Here is an 18,254-nt window from a genome sequence, read left to right as displayed (position 1 = left end):
CCACTCAAGTACACTAATGTAGACCAGGACAGCAGTTTGCCCCAGTCCCAGGCAACCGGATGACATCATCACAGAACATATTTCTTACCTTTATCTTTTAAGCGATGTGTTATCCATGTGTTGGCTGATGCTGGAAAAGATCAAAGGCATAACTGTGTTACGGCGAAAAGAGAAAATTGAAACATGACTTCTCAGCAACGAAATAATACGTTTATTTGAAGATGAATTGCCTTACATGTCTGACCCAAACACTTTCAGGGGTACAGCCAAACTTTTCCCAGGAACATGATTAAAAAGACAGGATAAAATAGGACTTTTTGGTTGTTGTTGCTGTTGTTGTTGAGAAAATTACGCTTTAAAAATTTTAAGAAGCTAGATGACGTCTGCTCTTTGCACTCTCTGTCTCTCACACAGGCACGTCTCATTTTCCCATAGATGGGTTGGTTGTGAGTGTCACGGTTGGATTAGAAGCAGACAGTAGGACACATGTTTGTGCGCTCTTTCTCTCTAGAGGTTGGCCCTGGCCTCTCACAAGGGGCGATACAGGGCCAGGCAGCAGGGGGGCGCTGTGATAATTTGATGTGAACTAGCTTGATAAATCACCCATCCATTACTCTGTCTTTAGTATCTGTTTATGCCTCTACAAATTGAAACCTCACTGGCACAGGCCTGCCTAGCTGTGGCTCTCCGGCCTCTTCTCGATTAGTTCAAGGTGGGGGGAGAGTTTGGCCAGGCTGCTCCCTCCTCCTCCTCCCCCTTCTGTTTTGTCTGTTCCTGCTGAGGCAAAGAGGAGTAGACATGTGTAAGCAATAAGACCGAAGGGTCTGTGTCTACCACAGGCTGAGCGGGAGGAATGCAGAACCAAACTATAAAATAATAACGTAAGGATGGAGGCGACGCCGCTGACCTGGGATTGGCGGTAAAAGCATGGGCGGCTCACCTGTGAACGAAGCGGCTTGTTCACTTCAACCTGGCATCACTTCAAAGAACAGAGCTGTAGAAGCCAAAGGGCAGCTTGACCTGGGCGCTAAGCTCCCTCTAAGCCTCTTAATGCTGGAGGGAGGTGAAAAGTGAGCGCACGCGAGAGAGGGAACACAGTAAGAATCACAGTAAGTCACTATAGAACACCCAGCCCAGGTTCAACCTGAGATACACAAAGTCAGAGGAAGTGACAGAAATGAATGTGGACATTAAATATGGCTTCACAAAAGTCAGGGGAGATAACGTGTGCTGCTCGTGTACGGATATCACGCACAAGGGCCCCTTTTATGTACAACTAATAAAATCAACATCCCCTAAGCCTTTTTAAACCAGGCTTTCATAATCACTAAAAATAAACTACAATCAGTATGCAAAGACAGACAGTTTAAGTCCTGAGGCATTTATCTGCCTTTAAACCATTTTCTTTAGAAGCTACTGACTTATCAGCGGCTTGTCAACACACTGACACCATTCTTTCAAATGAGACACAGGAGCACTGATCACAGCCTACAGCAGCTCTGTCTGCTCAGGAGAAGTCAGATTTGATCAAAAGGCCATTTCGGCACGCCACATCCTTCCACAAATAAGCAGCACCCATCAGACGCTCTCGCTCAACCCAGCTGCAAACCTGCAGACTACGACTAAAATAAGGTAAATAGGTAAAAATAGGTAAATCCCACAATGTAAAGTAGTTGTGTACTGTCATTTGCAAGTCATTTTACTTACAAACTGTGGCGCATTTCCAGAAGAAACAAGATATTAGATGGTGAAAAAAAAAAGCGTAATGCGAGACTTGATTTTAACCTCTTGGGAACTGATCTGGAATTGAAATCAAATGTTTTTTTTGTGTGTATGTGTAAAGAAAAGTAATTGTAGGAAACAAATATTTTGTAGATAAAACTTTGTGATGTACTGTAATGAAAGATGTGACAGATTTTTTAGTCCATATTGTGTCAAGTGAAACAGACTATCAGGGAAAAAGTTTAGGAGGGACTTCATTGGTTTTTGATTTATTATTATAATTTTTTAAAATCCATTTGTTGAGACCTCATGTTAATATTTTTCAATTGACGAGAACTTTTTTTTTAATTTTAATGTAAAAAAAGTGAAAACGGACAGAATTATAAAGGAAGAAAGAGAAGGAAACAAAATAAAGGAAGGGAGGGGAGAGAGAGAGAGAGAGAGCGCAAATTTTTAAAAGCTAAATGATCTTCTTGAAGGAAACAGACATATCCCAGAATGCAATGGGACAGGAAATACCCACAGAGAATGGTGGACTCCCCCTGGGTCCACATTAGAGGAATGCATGAAATGAATAGTGACATCATGTTGCTTGGTCAACAAATGCGAGTGATTGATGAGGACAAGCGGTCAGAATGATGGCCAGTTGTTGGCTTTCCCTGGGAGCTGCCATTTCCCTCCCATCCCAACTTCCACCCTGTGAAAGGGATATTACTGATCCCGCTCTTTCTCCCTCTTTCCATCCCTTGCTTGCAGACCTCTAGTGGGGATACGATCTTTCATTCTGCCCTGCAGTCCGCTTTACTTTGTAGGCTCGCCTTGGTCTGTTTCTGATCTAAAGTTTGCCCATATATGGGCTGGAAGAATTTTTTGACCATGAAATACTGATTTGTTGAACAAAAAGCGATGTCGCTAACATCCTGAGGGATTTGATTAATGACCCTTCTACAGTGTACTATTGCAAAAACATATTGTGACATAAAATCCCATGTTGTAATATTTAATTTACCCACTGTAATCATCAAATACAGATCTGTTATGAAGAACAGACAGTTTCACAGACAACTACTAATGAAAGTTGAGAAAGTAGGCGAGTAAAGAAAAGTCAGCTGGTTGTAAAACCACTGGACGCTGTTTAGAATCAGTAAATCTTTCTTAATGAGAAAGGGACAGACTCCTCCAGATCACATGACGCTGTTGAAGGTCATGTGATCAGGGTGCCATGTTTTGATAGGGAGATGAGAATGTGAGGAGAGGAGACCACAAACTGGGCAACCATCTGCCACATGCCAGCGGACTGAAGAAGCACCCAGACCTGGAATCAGGAGACGATGTGGTGTAAGAAAAACCTGAACTAAAACATTGGTGTAAAAGAACAAAAGATAAAAGAGGGAAGAAGGCAGAAGGCAGAGAAAAGAAAGGCAGGGTGTTTGTTGCCACCATCTTCTCTTTATTCTTCGCTCTCAATCACTCCTAGTGCGGGGTAAAAGAGATGTGTCAACTCCCATCAGCTCTGGCTAAAGAAGAAAAGGGAAAACAGGGCCTTGGTTTGAAGTTCAAGGGTTGAGTTATTGCTCAGGTTGTGTAAACAATAGCCATATGCTGTCATATTATTGTACATCAGTGGCTAAAGGATGTCCTCAGATGTTATTTCATGGAGAAATAATGGAAAACTAACAACACACACACTCTCCCATGCTGCGTTCTTGAAACCTGAAGGAGGATGACTAGTGGTAGCGATCCTCAAGTGGATGACTCTCTGCTCTTGGCTTTGACATGAAAGCGGTTCCTTGAAGCACATATGCAAATACACAGAGCACTGCAAAGTATGAGAAACACCATGCCTGGCTCAACTTGTTCTTGAACCTGCTAACTTTTGTGTCACATGCATGAACTAGCATGCTTTTGAAATATGGCATGGAATGCAGGTACCATGACCATGACACACACACAAACATTGAGGGTATTTTGAGGTCATGGATTGTTGGTCTACTGTAAAAGGAGGGGGGAAAAGGATGAGAGTCATTAACCCTGAATCAAGGGAGAGGTGTGTGGGAGAGACGAAGAATAAGAATGGAATAGAAAATGAGGGCCAGATTAGCCTTTTCTCGGGGGGCCACGCGCACAGTCTCGGGCAAGGATAAAAGGGCTTATTAATAGTTTCTGCTTTTACATGCCCTGAGTGGATGTTTATGTTGGAATTTGCTGGTTATGTGTGAACAGCTAACAGCTGTAAACAGTGCCATTCAACTCTCATTTCCCTTACCTCACTGATATTGTTTCAATTCCGCGCCGAGGCGACCACAGTTTGAAAACATCATTTGGGTATTTATCTTTAAAGTGGTTTCACAGAGAGGGTTCCCTAGGGGAGCTAATCAAGACAACACACAGGGTTCTTCCTTCTTTGACTTTTTGTGCCACAAATTTACTTTCTGTAAACACACACATATACTGGTAGAAAGACAGAGAAAGAGTGTGTATTAATAAATGTACAAATGTCTGCTTTCTGATGCAGAGGGTGGTCAAAATGATCAAAATAATAATAAAAGCAATCACAAAATGAATCATTTATAGATGGACAACCATACTATATTTTTTTTTCTTCCGTAATGTATTGCATCAGCTGATGTTAAGTTACTTTGCCATCACCTAACACTCACTTAAAGTTAATATTTAAAAACACCAATAATTAATTAGCACTGCTAAATGGAATCATTAGCAAATCTCATAATGAATATACATTTTTCATACTTTACATTATAATGTGATGCCTAAATTAGTAGTTTTAAGCATGCATTTTTTATGTCTTTAGAAAAACAGTAAAGATTTTCAGTACAGGCATTTATAATATCATGCATTATAATATTAGCTACTTATCAGTTTTCTGCCATAACATAATTAAAATATGTATCAGTTGATAAGGCCAAATTTTCAATATTGGTGCATCCCTTGGTAAATTAATCATATAGGACAAAAGTAAACAAATAATACACACTAAAAATTAGTTGAAAACTAAGATTGGTCATATAACAGTCTATTTTATGCTCTTTTATATACAAATGGACTGATAATTGAAAGTCAAAAAGTCAAAGCTGTTTCCCTGTTCACTTGAGTTATTTTTGAACAGCAGGGAATAATACTGAACGCGTTTGTGTGTGTAATATGTGCAGGGTTTTTACATGCACACACACACATACTTGTCCAGCCCTTGCTGCTTTTTATTGGACAGATATAAAATTAACAGCAGTCAGGAGCTGAGATGGTGAGTCAGTGTGTGCCTCAAACACACATTTCAAATCGCAGGTCAGCTGTATGCTCCAATAAAACTTTACAGGGCAGCTTAAAGAAGCGCTGCCGCTTTACAAGAAACAAACTTACCTAATTAATCATCAAATTAATAACCTCAGGTCATTTACCACCACACCAGCCGGGTGCAAGTTCCCATTAAAACTAAAACCTGCAACTGCGGCCTAATGGCCATTGACATAAATCAATGAAAAGCTGCAGTGAAATTTTCCCTCGCTGAGCTAACTAATAGGAGAACTGTAAAAAGCACAATGCACGCCCAAGGAGAAGTGACCTAGCTGTGGCATTAAACTTTTATACAGCCCTACTGTGCTACATTTTAAAACCACATCAAATGGTGAAAACGTGCAAAAAATGAGGCAGGTGAGATGACAGCCAAAACAGCTCCAAGTCCTGTGAGTGTGTAGCCCAGGTGGGGGCACTTTCAAATGCACGGATGTGTGTGTTTTAGGGCCCAATTATGTGTTGGACATGAGGAACAGTGTGTTAACAGTTCGGTTGACAAGCTTCTGTCTGACCTGGGTGGAACACAGGTGGCAGAAAACTGCAATGTAAAACCTCTTGCCAGGGTTGCTCTCTGAGAGATTAATGACACAAAGGATTTGTCCCATCAGTCAAAAGGCGAGTAAAGGTATGTGTGGAATTCTTGATCCCGGCCTATTTATAGTGGAAGTGATAGAAGAAGAGTTGGGGACATTTGTGAAGCCGTCATCATAGCTGGAATTCTTCCTCTAAGCTGATGAAAGAGCAGGAAAGAGAGGACACTGGGCTGCACGGGGGGTGACGGGGCTCGCTCTCTCGCTGCCAGGATGGGCAGCTGGCTCTCGTCTACAAAGGGAACCGTGGTGGCCATTTTTAGAAGTCTCTTTGAAATGGCAAAACAAGCCCAAACAGTAAAGAATGAAGAAAAGGCCGAATGAGAAAAAAAGAGGAGTGCCTTGAAGAGCCAGAATAAGCCTTTTGCGCAGAGAGAAAGAAAGAAGGTAAACAGAGAGAGCCTGTTTCAGGGGCTAATGGGCTTTCATTTTGGGCCTTGTGTTACCAACAGTACGGATTAGAGCTCGGTTTCAGAGATTACCTAAAGGAGGTTTTCTCACTCTAAAGACCCTCAGAGGATATGGTGTGTTTTATGTACTATACGGTAGAGGGATATACGAAGATTGTGTGTGTATATGTGTGTATTAACTTACGCTCAATGATTCCTTTAGTGTCTTACAGGTACCCTTATACGTGTGTCTGTGTGTTTGTGTGTACTGAGGTGTTGACCTTCCGTTAATTAAAACCGGCCCACTGAACTCCAGGGACAGAGCAGCTAAACAGCACAAGTCACAGTGCTAATACCGGGCAATTAAACAGAGAGGCATGTGAGCATATGAAACATACAGAGAAGCAATTAACACGCTACCAAAACACTATGGAAACCCTCATGGAAATCAGACGGCGATGATCAGTCTACTTCTTTTCTGTTGTAGTGTATTTCGACAAATAAAAATGGACAGATTTAGTATTTTTCACTGTGATGGAACTGATTGCTGGTTTGGTACTTAAGAACAATTGTTAGAATTATCAATGTTGAAAACAGTTGTGCTTTTTAATATTTTTGTGGAAAACCCGATACATTTTATTTCAGGATTCTCTGATAAATATAAAGTTCAAACAACAGCATTTATTTGAAATCGGTAGAACTTTATTTTAAAGTCCTGTTCCTACATATATGTACTTATTATAGTAATTACAATAACTAGGTACTAACCCAGAACCTATACCCCTAAACCTAACCTTACCTCATGTAGTTACCTCATATCACCAGAGCTTTCTTAGGTACACTGTAAGTACATCACTGCAAAATACAGTGAAATATATATATATATTATTATTATTTTTTATTTTTTTATTTTTTTGTCTAGATGAAATCAAACTTTTAAGGTGCATGTAAATGTTCTGACTGATGGGTTTGTGGACTGATGCTGGGTTCTGCAAATGCACCAGAGAGGTTTCTGGGGACTAGTTTAACTAGCTGGCCCAGTTTAACACACATTAAGCATGAAATAGCTTATTGCTTATACTTGTACAACCAGGCAGGAACACTATATTCTTTGTTCTCTTTTCCTTCTTTATGAACACAGTTGTGATGAAAGATGAAAACAAAAGTCGGTCATACACAGAGAGACACCTGTGCCAATTCAGCAGTATTAACAGCCTATGAAATCTCATTTTCCAGTCTGAAGTAAATGTATGTATGTTGCATATGTGAATTTGCCCTCATCCAGAGCATGTCCACTTGTATTAACTTGTGAATTCTCCATCTACACCTGGTCTTCTTCAGAGCGCAGTTCTGCAGGACAGCTCTCACTCATATATGGAGTGTCAAAACTAAGCCTCCAAAGCAATAAGTAACATGGTTATAAAAGTAAAAAAAGTAAAAAAAAAAAAAAAAAAAAAACCTAAGAGCAGAGGGAGAAAGAGAGAGTGGGACAAAAATTGTTTGAGAAGCAAAAAATAATAAAAATTTAAATAAAAATACATAAACAAATGAATGAATGAATGAAAGAATTCTTGGTTGGTATATGAATATATAAAATACAAACATTTTATGTGCTTAAAAAAAAAAAATTCTCCCTTCTTAGCATTTGCCTGCCACCCTGTAATTTGATGATTTGCACGCATGTCAAAAGCTAGACTATCGAGAATACTGAGAACAAAGAAACAGACAGAAGCAGAGGAAGACATTATAGCAAAAACAGAGGGAAGGATGCAAGGAGAGAAATCTTATTTGAATGTGAATGCAGGCATTACCCGTCTATTGTTTCAGTGTGCATATTTGTGTACAATAATTTTAAGATGCTCATGTCTTTCTCTCACCCATATCTTCTCCTTTTCCACTGCTTGTCAAGACAGTCTTGTGTGTGTGAGTGTTTGGTCTGTACTGACAGCAGCGTGTGTGCCATCCATCTTGCGGGCCACAGTCAGGGCAGTTGAACAGCTCTATCTGCTGTGGGGGGAGTTTGGGATAAGGGTGATTAGCTGCGGCTCACACATTCATCCAGCCCATTATCAACACCTCACTACTGCAATCTGTCTCTCTCAGCCCTGCAGCCCGCGAATGCTTCCACCACTTCAGAGAGACGGAAAAAGACAGAAAGAGGTAATTAATGTATTAGCTTGAACCCACTGAGAGGAAGGCTCAATCTCAACTTCACAAAGGAAGAAGAAGGGGGTCTGTCTTACATACAACTCCTTATACATCTCTATATGGGAAGCATTCATGCTTCTTGTGCTACTTGCTAATAAGACAAAATATTGCCAGGAGAAAGGAGAAAAGTTGGGCCTGTAAATAGATTAATTTTAGAAATCTGATGGAAAAAAAAATAAAAAATAGACTGTTTAACCAAAGCAACATCTCTGTGTCATATGTATGTGTTGAGAAAACGCCATGTGTTTGCATTTGTCTTATGTTTGTGTTTGTGTCAGCATTTACAGAGTATGCTTGTCACCTTTCGAATCTAGTGCATGCATATGGAGGCTTGTAGCCTCAGGCCACACAAACACATTGAATACAAAAATAAACAAACCACACAACTGCTGTTTTGCCCCTTTTTTACTTAAAAAATAAAATTAAAAAATAAAAACATGGAAACAGTCTTCTAGTGTCACTTTGATCATAGCATATAGATAGATTCAAGATTTTACACATTCATTTTTCTCATATTGTCCAAATGACAATGTTTGAAGACCTTGCTGATTAAATCAAATTATGACCTAAAATTAATGGAACTTTCCCAATAAACTGCACACAACAAAAATGCATTTAGAAGTACTTTCAATTTTTAATATATGCCACTGTAATTACAGCATCATACAGCTAATTACAAACCTTTGTTTACATTCATATTCTTAAATATTTTAAATGACACAATCACTGTTTGAAAACTATGAAACTCCTCCAACCAATGATGGACTCCCTATTTATGTATTTATGTGAGTCTGAAGGTGTCATTAAAGTCTATAAAAACATCTCTTAAACCATAGAAAGGCATGTAACCATACATGGAGCTGAAAATGGCATTCAGTTGTGTTTAATGTTTTGTGCAATTTACCATAGTCCTGTACAATTTAGCCTGAGAGGGGGCAGATTTGAGTGGAATCTAGTGTTGCTTGAGGTCACTGACTCTGAAGTACACCTTTTTTTTTTTTTTTTTTTTTTCAAAAGTGTGAGCGTTAGTGTTTATTTTGAACATATATAATTTTGAAATTATGAGGGTTTCTTTATAACTACACTGAATTAAATCTGAATTAACAAATAATTTAAACACATTTTTGTTGTGCACACTTTTTAGGAAAAAAAATGATTTAAAAAAATAATCTAATGCTAATAATATATACATGTATATCAGACATAAATCAGCTGTTGAAAACTGTGACCTACTAATTAATAGTATTTTCAAATAAACTTTGCACAACATAACATATTTAAATTATTTATTCATTTAATGTCATATTTAATGTGGTGTAGTTACACTTAATTTGAGAATGTATTATGTACATTTCAAAAAATCTAATGTTCAGTTTATTGGGCCTTGGGATGGATTAACTTGCGGATGAGCAGAACAGAAGGAGTCTGAACTCAAGGCCTCTTCCTCAAACCAACTTCTTCTAAGTGATACAGTAAACAATGTCATTCTCTGATACAGTGAAGGTGTGAGTGAGAAAGAATAAAAGGTAAAAAGGTGGGATCTGTTATGATAATCAATGCGAAATCAGTTTCCATCTCTCCCTGACCTCTTATATTCCAACTGGGATTCTTCTTCGTCCGTTCTTTCTATCCCTCAATCCAGCTCATCCCTTCAGGGCCATGACTGTCCTCCCACAGGAAAGGAAGCTCTGATCCTCCCTTTTTATTTCTTTTTTTTTCCTTTTTCAATCTCCCCATTTCCATCCATCACATATCCCTTGTTTACAACAGTAAGAGCTAATACACATGGGAAACACACAGTTACAGAAGCTCCAAATCACTATTTTCCATGTGAAAAATTACCTTCAGTCATCAAATCTATATTTAACATCCAGTGTGGCTATTGTTTGGCGAGGTGAATGAGACCATCATCATTTAGCTGAATGGCGTAACTGTGTCGCAATGACAATGAAAGGAAGTCATTCATCAGGAGGCTGGCGGACGATGGAATATAATACACATTAATACACTGATTTAGCAAGCATCTGGAAACAGCAGTCAGCTTTAAAAAAAAAAAAAAAAAAAAAAAACCTAAATAAAGTCTGTTCATTTGCAGTTATCTGAGGCAATTTCACTAACATACAATGCAGAATATAGAAAACAAAAACTGACAGATGTGAAGACTTGTGAATCTAGTTTATCTTCTAATTATGTCCTTGTTGACCGCTTCTTTTCCATGATACACGTTTCTGTCTCCTCCTGCCCTAAAACCTAAAATAAGCTCGGAAAATGCAAAGCACTTTAATCACACTGTACAAGGCTGCTGGGTTAGCTTGATAAATGAAGCCATTGTCCCGTGATTATCGCAGTTATTCACAGCACACGCACAACAGGGGAATCTTGCATTTGTTGCATTACATGGAAGGAGTCGCTGCTGCGCTCCTCACATGTTTCTCTGTCACAGCAGATTACAGCTCTGTGGTAGACATTTATAAATATGAGGTAATCTGGCGTTCTGCGTTAGCTGCTATTATACTAACATTATTTCAGTGGTGGCTGGAGTTCACACATGATTCATTAAAAGAATAGTGTAAAGAATTGATCTCATTCTGTAAAGAAATCCTTAAAGTATGAATTAATCACTCTCACACTGAGTGTGAAATTGGCCTGTACTGCACTGTACCAATTGACACTGAATGAGTTAGTACTGCTTTGGACATCATTGTTAAGTGCACAGATTTCACCTTTAAAACAACATAATTAAAGGGATAGTTCATCAAGAAATGTACAAATCTATATCTTTCTTTCTGATGATATTTTGAAAAATGTTCAATTGGACAATATTATTTGGGATTCCAGCTTTCTTCAAAATATCTTATTTTGTGTTCCACAGAAAGAAAGTCATACATACTACCCCTAATTCTCACCTCTTTCCTGCAGGATGGTATCATTTAGGATCTATTCTATGACCTCTGAACATGTCAAAAAAGCGCTGTGAGAGTGATGAATGGCTCTGATGCTTGTGAAGTGATGTCAGACGCTGTGGTCCGGCTGTGTGCCATTAAGAGGTTTATTTTGTTATCGCCGGCATAGAGACATCCAGCTCTGAGTGTACACACAGACAGCATCTAAGTGTGTTGTACTTCTCAGAAATAACAAATTATTAGTGGAATAACTCTACACACAATTGCTAGCAATATTAAACAATATTTTGTTTTGTGATTACAGACTAAACATACTTCACCTTACATCTCTAAATTTAGAGATGTAGTGGATGAGATGCACAACATATCAGGCTGATATTATTATTATTATTATTAAAAAATAACCAGTCCACACTGGATATATAAATATTTGATTGATATTTGTTATTTAATTGTTCACGCTCATTTCCACCTATTTTTACACTAATCATTACCGTCATCGACACTGTTAAACGTAATTTAGCAAATCTCATTAATATACATTTTTAATACTGTATAGGGTAATATTATGCTTAAATTCACTTGTAGCATTTAAAACTATTAATTAAATTCTAATATTAACTTTAGAATTTTATAATTGACAATTTTTCATATCGGACATGAAAAAAAAAAAAAGATCAGCTTACTGATAACGAGAAGAATTTTAAAATTGTGATGATCTTTTCTTCTGTATTGTGACATCCAAGTTTAACAAATCATTGAATTAGAAAAAGGGAGGGGACTTAATAAAGTCCAGCATACATCCCCAGAGAGAAGTCTCATTTCACTGGAAGATCATGTCATTTTATTTCAATTAGAATTAAAGTTAAAAATATTTTGATTGCAAGGGCAAAAGTCTGCATGAATGAATCATCCACAATAAGATAAGACTGATTTAGAAAAATAAAGCTTTAGAAGATAGGGTGAGTTTTCATTTCATGCCGGCTTTAGTATCAGTGCATCCCCAAGATGAAAAATAATGAATAAATACAGTGGTTGCAGATGACAAAGAGCATTCTGACAGTATTTAAAAAGAGTTTACTCTCATAAAGACACAGCACATTATGCATATCAAGTCCTCCTTTACCAAACTAATGAAGCCTGGTAGTTTAGACTCTCTCTGCTCCTCCTGGGACCCTGAACTGAATATCCTGAACCCATTAAAAGTTCTCTATGGTGTGATCTGAAGGGATTTTCTAAAGCAGGTCTTTGAGAGGGACATTAAACAGTCTTTAACAGAGCTTTCATCTCTAAAGCGCTATCAGTAGGCACAGAGCAGGCTGGCACTGCCTGGCATGCTATACTGGGCTACTGCCTTTATCAGTTCACTTTAATTAGGAAACAAGCTTCTGTTTCTGTATCTGCTTAAGCAGCCATGCGCCACACATATAGAGAGTGTACACACTCACAAACACACACACACACACACACACACACACACACACACACACACACACACACACACACACACAAGCACATGGACACAGACAGCCACATGGATACAGACATTCAAGCTGTAAATTTAATTTATGCAAAGAAAAAAATAAAATATCACAAAAAGAAAGAAAGGCCACCTTTTCATCTCATGTGTTCAGGTGAATAATACTGTCACTTCTGGGGAAATTACAAAGTAGAAGTTGAAGTCACAGTGGCTCTTTTTTAAAATATAATATAATGTAAATGTATATAAATCCAGTGATTACATACAGTTTGATAAACGCATGGTAAACTATTTGCTAATGTGAGTAGGAATGTATTCTGTAAATGTGTTTCCAACTGTATGTATCTTATTAACAAATAACAAGTGTGTGAAGTATTCAAGTGTGTTCTCATGTTTTCTCTCTTTTCATTTTTTTTCCTTTATTTTTTGGCAAGATCCTAAACTTTACATACATATTTGGATGAAAACTTTACAGTATATATGTTTTTTTTTAGTGTGCTGATAACAAATTAACATTGACACTTTTTTTTTGTTTGTTTGTTTTTGTTTTTCTGTCTTTCTCATTATTCTTTCTAACTCATTCGTTGCGCTTTCTCATTTTTGGTTTAAACAAGCTATCATTTACAACATAAATACTCTTACCTCTGTGAGGGGCTGTGGGAGATCTGGAGCTCTAAAAGGAGGAGCTGAGAGGAACTGACCGACCTACGATCCCTGCTACACCCCTCAGGTAGGTGGGGATACTCCCTTTTTGTTATGATGGATACAAATACCCTTTTTGAAATGGAAACACACATGGTTGAAAATAGAACGGAAAAGGTGTCTTTATAGAGCTTATCCCTTCAAAAACAACATAGATAAAGATAGACTGACTGTGTGGAACAGCCTGTTTCCCAGCACAGGGTCGGAAAAGAGTTTGAACTTCAAATTGGTATAAAATGTCAAACAAAAGAATCACACATAACTTTACGTAAACCAATGACATGTTCCGATGCCCTCTGTGCAACTTTCTCAGCATCGACGTAAAAGATCACAGGAAACATGTCGAGTGTGACGTGACAATTGTGGTTTGTGAGCAAGAGCACACAAACACACACCTACAGCCTGACACACACAAACACGAAACACTATAAATGCAACATTGATGTCAAACTGAACCGCAAATACAAAGTGAGGTGTTTGTGCCTTCCTCTCCACCCGGCCATTACTCTGAATTATTTTCCTGGCTAAAGTTCCCTCACGTTAAATTTCACAACCTGACATTGATAGCACACAGTCTCGTTCTGTCTTTCCCGCTGTTCCTCCACAGTATATACACACTATGTGGACTCACGGGATCATCTACATTATCCAGGGCTTTAGTACACCAAACTCATTTGCACTTCTTATGTACAGAAGGGTAAAGGGCCTTCAGAGACCTGGAAAGAGTTATTCTCACCAGCCTTCAAGGTTATATACGTCATTATGAGTGGTAGTAAAAAAAAGAAAATAACAAGTTTTTGTGTTCAACAGTAGGACACTGACAAACCATGAAAGAAAGCAGAAGAGGCCAAATGTCAGGACAAGGTTGGGCTCAAACATATGAATGTATGACAGTTCTTATGGTTTATCAATTACACTGAAGCGGAGTGACACCAGGAAATGTTTTAAGAAGTCCAAGCTCTGTCCAGGACTGAAGTTACCCATAATTATTATGGGAGGAAGGGCTGAGAGAAGTAACTGATAAAGTAACTGTTTCTTGGCTTGAACCTTAATGTAAATCACACTCAATATTTCAGCCAAAATGCAGTTTCAGACTAGTTACAGCTGAAATAAAAACAGCCATTCTTTTTAACCTCGTGTCTGGTTATAAAACTGAGCCTAGCCGTAAATCAAACTCGTGTCCTCTGCAAAAAATCTTGAGTTGCAAATTGTAAATAGTGCTTCGGAGACTTATATTTTTTGACAAGAGTACACAAAATAAATATCTAAATCATTTTACATTTTGGCACTTCTAATTCCCTAAAAAGGCAGAGGTCTATCAGGCAGAATTGCGGTTCGCTGTAAATCTATCTGCCCTGACTGTGGCCAGCCGAGGGTCACTGAGGAGTCAGAGTTTTGAGGAGGTATAAAGCAGTTACTTTATGGCTATCCCAATTGTTGTGCATTAGAGTTATGTGCATTGTATTAGCTCTAATGAAGGGCGTAAATTCTCAGTTTTACGAGTAGACCTTTACGAGGAAGGGGAAATTGTAAAACACACGCTTTTTGCGTTACCAGTGTTTGTCACCCTGCCTCTGGAGTTCACGCTGCACACACACTGTTTTCATTAACCTGTGGATGGCTCTGAGATGTGTGTGTGTGTGTGTAAGGACTGAGTCTGGGTAATAGTCTAGTCCCTCATCTGGAAATCCTCATCTAGTTGGTTGATAAGAGCCAGTGCTTCTGAATTATAATTCAGCATATGGACATCTGCATTTAATGGCAGTCTGTGGTCCTGATTTCGGAGAGGCTGATATGTAAATCAGTACCAATCAAACCATTAAAAGACTGTAGCAAGTTTGATTGTTTATATATTTTCAGATAATTACACTTCATTCAGTAAACAGATGATATCCTCTTGTTATCTCAAAACAATTTTAATAATTAACAACACTTATGTACAGATGAACATCCTCCGTTCCTTAATTCTGACAAATGTACACACAACTCTGCCTTGTTTTGAGATCCTTCCTTAAGTTCAGATTTTACTGATATTTTTACTGAATGTAAAAGTTGTTTTAATCACACACACACACACACACACACACACACACACACACACACACACATATATATATATATATATATATATAGATATATATATATATATATACACATCATTATTTTTATTTCATTTATTTATATTTGTCATGGAAGTTGCAATTACTCCTTTAAAATACTCTTTTCCTCCATATTTCTCTCTCTTCCTCCACCACAGTGTGGTGTGTCACAGTAACGTCTCTCCAAGAGGTCAAACAGACTGAAGTGGTAAGCCTCTCTTTGGTTGATCTCACTCCCAAATGTGTAATTTCAGTTATATAATTTTGCACGCCTTTACGCACGCTGTATAATTATGCATAAGATCAACATATTTTTTTGCAGGCGTGCAAACCCTTAGCCCTCTCTCTGTGGATAGTTAAAAAATGTAATGAAAGTGGTTGTCCTGAAGGGACCAACACCCCCCCCCCCCCCACCCAGATCCTCTCCTTTTACAGAGTGACAAATCAAGCAATTATGTGGGAGTTGATGATGTCATCATTTCCCCGGCCCTGTCTTCATTTATAAAGGTCTCGGCACATTTCACATTCACCCGTTGCCCTAAATGAAAGAAAAAGATGGGGTAAGAGGGAGAAAAAGAGAGGGAGAGCGACAGAGAATAAAGATTGAAATATCTCCTCGGGACATTCTGCTTACTATTTCAGAAGCTCTCTTATCTCTTTCCACTCAGCTCTGTTAATATAATGGTGAACAATATTTCATGAAGGGCAGCTGAATACTGCCACGCTGACACACAGCAGTTCTCTTTCTCCTCCCCATGCCCTCATCTGTCTTTTCTACCCCTCTTCTTTTTCCCCTTTCTGTAGGAAGCGAGGGACAAGGTTGGAAGGAAGGCTGATAAGCTCTCTTAGCGTCTTCGCGCCCCTCACCCCTCACGTCACCAGTTTCCCCTCGTTTGCAAATATTTTCATATCAATAATCGGGCAATTTCCGTACATGCTAATCCATCAAAGCGAGGCCACGGTTAATCCAGCAGCTCCAGGTGAAGCGCTCTCTCAGGCAGACATCTGTTCCTTGGAGCGTCGCACAAAGGCCTTCTCTGTCAACCTTGATTGATCAGGGGAGGGTCTCGTAGCATGGAGGAGGCGCAGCGTGTATCAGAGATGCTTGACACTGGCACCTGAAGAGGTATTCTCTCTGGCGGAGAGCAGAAAGGACTCCAATCAGTGCTAAACAGCTTTCAAAGTGCCGCACTTTGTCTGAGCGTATCAGGAAATGCTTGCTCCTCTCCTATAAGCGAGAGAACAAAAGACACGAGGAATGAAAGCAAAGAATATTCAGATCAGTATAATATCTATAAATGCTGACAGGGTGGATTTTGGATGCAGGATTTTAGATTACTGAGGTTTTAGAGCAGCAGAATTTGCAATACAATGAGATTGTGTGTTTGATTTTAATTTCCCTATAATCTACTCAGCATGTAAAGGATATGCTTTCTCTCTCTCTCTCTCTCTCTCACTGTAAGATCACAAACCTAGATGGAGAAAGAGAGGGAGGGGAAAGAGAAAACAAAATGAGCAGAGCAAAGCAAAGCGGAACGGGAAATTGTGAAGTCTCATTAGTACCACATTTATCATCTTCTTTGTATGGTTTTAAACACTGACTAGGTCAGATCTTTTCAGGCACCTCAAGGGAAATCAGCATTTGTCAGTGCTGAAACCAGCTCTGTTCTACACACACTCTTAATTCATTGCGCTAAAGAGGCTTGCCGGCCGCCCGTGGCACCGCTGATGATTTTACACTCATCATGGTGAAACCTTGGCTGACTGTCGCTATCAATTGGCTGTCTGAACACAGGCTTGTCCTTTTTAATCTCGAGCCGGGACTGTACCTGGGGTTCTGCACTGTCTAATGCAAATGATCTGTGTTGAGACAGCCATGCATGTGAGACATTGCAAATTATACTTCCTACGGCCAGTAATTACAGCCGAAAGCCTTACTGACTCCCCGGTAGCGAGAACACGATGTGAACAAGACAGATATTATATATTATAAATGCTATTAATGTATCCTCATGCAAGGTCAACATAGGACAAGATGTTGGAGGATGAGAATATGTTCGTGCTGCAGTTTTGTTAATCCGAGCGTACAGAACTGGTCATAATTCTTATCTCCAGCTGGAGAAGGAACAGCACCCTTGGCTTTTGTTTATCCCTTGATTTGTCTTTATTTACATACGGATTCGTCATTACATCTCGTTTGCGTATTTCAGTCAAATGGCACTGATCATCCGCGCTACCAGTCAAACCCGTCTCCACCTAGAAACTCTTCACGAGTGCGCAACATAGGGAGGGAAACAGGCTCTACAAAGAAGGAGATGACAAAAAGAAGAAAGTGGGAGCGATAAAGAGAGTGCACGACTCCGAGTGGTGATGTTGAGAGGGAGAAACGCCTTAGAAAATCTCCATTTCATGTGAGTTCAGACAGAATAGTCTGCCATATGTAAATAGTAGTTCAATAATGAATGCCCTATCGCTGCTTTTATTTGCTTTAAGCTTCTCACGCACACACTTGCAGTGTGCGAGACACAAATTAGAAAGCATTTAAAAGGAAATATTCAAAGGCTGGCAAAGCCAGAGGAATATCAGTTATTATTTTTGATGTTGCAATTTCTGTCACTTTGATGCAATCAGTGAGTAGCCTGGGCGTGTGGGGCTCTCAGGGGAAGAGGACTGTCAGAGTGAAGAAGCTGGTGGGAGGGTAATTATCACAGATCAAACCCCGCTAGTTAGCAGGCAGAAACAGGAGGCAAATGCCAAAAACCAGCCAATGTTTCACAAACGCTTGTTCAAGGATATCCTAATTGCTATAAGTGGTTCCTTCAGGACTGACACATCAAACGCAGCCAGCT

The 18,254-nt window shown here is 39.1% G+C and overlaps 1 long non-coding RNA gene across 1 annotated transcript in view; it reads right to left on the bottom strand.

Annotated features, from left to right (window-relative positions):
• Nucleotides 1-15,383: 15,383 nt before the first annotated feature.
• The window catches only part of LOC122137974, a 41,587-nt gene continuing 38,716 nt past the window's right edge, over nt 15,384-18,254 (bottom strand). Inside the window, exon 3 of the long non-coding RNA XR_006155189.1 lies at nt 15,384-16,633. This is a non-coding gene — a long non-coding RNA (uncharacterized LOC122137974). The remainder of the gene's footprint in view (nt 16,634-18,254) is intronic.

This window comes from Cyprinus carpio, chromosome B7 (assembly GCF_018340385.1).
Source record: "Cyprinus carpio isolate SPL01 chromosome B7, ASM1834038v1, whole genome shotgun sequence".
NCBI classification, from domain to species: domain Eukaryota; kingdom Metazoa; phylum Chordata; class Actinopteri; order Cypriniformes; family Cyprinidae; genus Cyprinus; species Cyprinus carpio.
Note: the sequence above shows the minus strand (reverse complement) of the source record. Positions and strands in the feature narration are given on the sequence as shown.